The sequence below is a fragment of the Polistes fuscatus genome, unplaced genomic scaffold (genome assembly GCF_010416935.1).
Source record: "Polistes fuscatus isolate 324 unplaced genomic scaffold, CU_Pfus_HIC Scaffold19, whole genome shotgun sequence".
Taxonomy (NCBI): domain Eukaryota; kingdom Metazoa; phylum Arthropoda; class Insecta; order Hymenoptera; family Vespidae; genus Polistes; species Polistes fuscatus.
The window spans coordinates 1,703,946-1,707,089 of record NW_025113095.1 but is presented as its reverse complement, the minus strand read 5'-3'; the positions used below and the strand labels follow the sequence as shown (position 1 = coordinate 1,707,089).

The 3,144-nt window shown below is 35.8% G+C and overlaps 1 long non-coding RNA gene across 1 annotated transcript; it reads right to left on the bottom strand.

The window, feature by feature from the left end:
- Positions 1 to 397: 397 nt before the first annotated feature.
- Positions 398 to 2,100, bottom strand: LOC122515868. Its single transcript, XR_006303417.1, has 2 exons — positions 1,391 to 2,100; positions 398 to 460 (listed from the first exon to the last, which is right to left on the bottom strand). It is a non-coding gene; the product is annotated as an uncharacterized LOC122515868 (long non-coding RNA).
- Between the last annotated feature and the right edge of the window lie 1,044 nt (positions 2,101 to 3,144).

Below are 3,144 nucleotides of genomic sequence, written 5' to 3'. Positions count from 1 at the left end.
TCCCTCGAGAGATCAAACGCGTCCTGCCTTCAAAGAGAAGTCCCTCTTGGATTTTCCCCTGAAAATGATGTAGTAGAACGTTCATGAAATATCGGGACGGTTATAAACGAACGCGAACGAACCAACCAACGAGCAGAACGTATCGTGTATCTTCGTATGCGTTCGTTCCCTGGCGCCATTTATTTGGGAGTGATCAAGAGAGAGGGAAAACAGAAAGATAGGAGGTTCGGATACCTCTATATATATTTTTCATTGAAGAGAGAGAGAGAGAAAGAGAAAGAGAGATGATAATGTATTAATAACTTGGTATAGTGTTTTTCTGTAAATCATAAAAATAGCATTAAACCAACTGAAGTAAATAAGTCCACTTACCCGACTTTTTTATTTTCAATCTCCCTTTTCTCCCTCTTTCTAATTCTTTTCCTCGTGCAAGCAGTTAACGTAAACAACATCTTTCGAACTAAAAAAAGAAAAGAGATATTTGAAAAGCAGAGAAAGAGTCAAGCCTAAAAAAACCAGGGATACGCGATCGGTCATTTAGATCGTTGTAATCGGAAAGCTTTGCATCTATTTCTTTCTTTCTTTTTCTTATTCATTCTTTCTCCTTCTGTCTCTCTTGTCTCGAAGCCAAGTGAAACCGGATCTTCGTTTGTAGCACTCGTGTCGTCTAAAAAGGGATACGAAAGCTCGCTTTTTCGCAATTTCCAGGTCGTATGGGTTGCTCTCGTCGTGATTGAGAAAAAAAGAGAAACAAAAAGAGAGAAAGAGAAAGAAAGAGAATGACAAATAAGCGTTTAAATTCGAGTGCATTTGGATTTCAACTAATACATTTTATTGTATTTTTTGAAAAGTCAAAGAGAAAGGAAGAGAATGAGAGATACAGTGCAGTTTGCAAAAACGGTATTCGAGGGGCATTGCATGTACTACTTACGACCCTGGTTATAACTGTAACGTCACTGGTCCAGTCAAAAGGGGCGGCAATTTTCGCGCTGATGATATAAATTTGAATTGAAACATTTTATTCGATCATTCGTTACGTTATTAACGAATTGTTTTATATATTTTTATGTGCACGCTTATATACTTTTATGTATGTACGAATAAATAATATATTTTTATAGGATACAGATTTGGAAAAGTCTAAAAAGCATCAATCATTTCAGCGACTGTTCGATAATGACAGGGTAGGAAGAATTTCCACGATGGTTCAACTATTTTCTTTCCGCTCTCTTTCTCGTTCTTTCTTATTCTATCTTTTGTCGATCCTATATAAAAATTTATAGTAGGTACAGGATATAACGGTATTAAAGGACGAAGGGACCAAGAGAGGTGGGGTCTTGATGGTTTGTTAAGGGTAGATTTTCAACTAAGAAATTATATTCCTTCTCACCCTTACGGCATAAGGCCCTTTTCACCGATGACAATGAAATACTGGCCAAGGATTTTCCTTCCGTTTTTCGTGAATAAACGACAACGATAACAATACAAGTGGTGGGAAAGAAATTGTCAATCGAAATTTTTCAAATCGATTGAACTTCGAGAATTGTCGCTTTTCTTTTTTACAAAATTGATCGAGGTTAACATTTTTGGGTTGTTTTTTTTTTTTTTTTTTTTTACAACGAAGCCAGGTGAATGTAACTTATCCGAGTTACAGATACACGCATAGAAAGGTACACGTGCATAAACGAATTTGTATCGTGACGAAATTGCATTGGCTCGTCGGTAATATCCTGCCCGTTCGTAAAACTTGGACGGGCCGACGTGTGGACACGATGCAACACGATTATTAATAGAAACCGTTCCACACCCTTTTGCTTGGCACGTTAGCGTCCTCGATATATGTATTCGGAAAAATCTGCTTGCTTGCTTGCTTGCTTGCTTGTTTTTCCTTGCGACGCCATCTTGCCCTCGAAACTTCGCTTTTATTTTCTTTCATTTTTATTTTTAATTATTTGTTTTCGCTTAACGCAGACAATTTTTCATGAGAGATTCGAGAGCCGTCGCGCAATCAAACGAACGAAACGATACGAAATTTACGATTGCGTTTAATGTGAAAAATTCGCGCTTTCATTTTATTTGTTTTCCATCAAACAAAACTCCGGCATAATTTTCTTATTTCATTTCTTTTATCTCGCGAAAAATTTTTAAGAATCGTGTAGTCATAATGATCAGTAGAATGCGTAAATATGTTAGAACGTTGTTAGAAATGATTACCAAAGTTCTACTAGGTTTTTAGACCCACAAACTCACTCGTGCACATCCGTTAGACTTTCGATCTCGCCTTCGAACAATTCTAAAGCCTCGCTGCTTGGTAATTATATAGGAGCATTTAAAAATACGATAAAAAGAAAGATAAAGAAAGAAAGAAAGAAAGAAAGAAAGAAAGAGAGAGAGAGAGAGCGAGCGAGAAAACGGCAGGTATAGAATTTGCAAAGTGTCAGTGGGTCGAATTTGTCCATCGGGTGTCCTGTGAGAAAACAAGAATAGAGATCACCCTTTTAATATCAAAGTACTGGGATTAGTTGTGCTTGGGCTGATGCAGCTGTCGTACTTGAGCTTTCTACTCAATGACAGTACCTATACCTGAACAATAAAAGGTTTAAACCTTATCTTCTTCCCTTCGTCTTTTTATCAACTTTTATACATTTTTCTTTCTAAAATATATAAAATATACATATATATATATACTATAATAATTTATATTTATATTCTTCCAAATATGTTATTTATATGCAATTATGTTCTTGTGCAAATATTTCATAATACTAAATATAGAAAAATAATGAATAAAATTGTAATTTAATGAATTTGATAATAAACTTTAAAGGTCCCGAAAAGATGGCGTACCGTAGGGAACTGGCCATTTTGCCAATAAATCGGATCTAGAAAACACAAGCATTTTCTCGGCAGATGCCTAACACACATATAGCAGTTTAAATGATCCTAAAGCGGATAAAATATCGTTCGTTAGACATTGAACTATCCGTAATGGTCGAAGATCTAAACGTTTAGACGATACGTAAAACCAGGGGGAGATAAAGATGATAAAAAGATAGATCGTAGAAATTCTTAAATTCATTTTCCAATTTCTCGATGAATGTTGCGTGCGCGATAGGAGCCAAAGGAAGCTCTTCCAAAAATTCT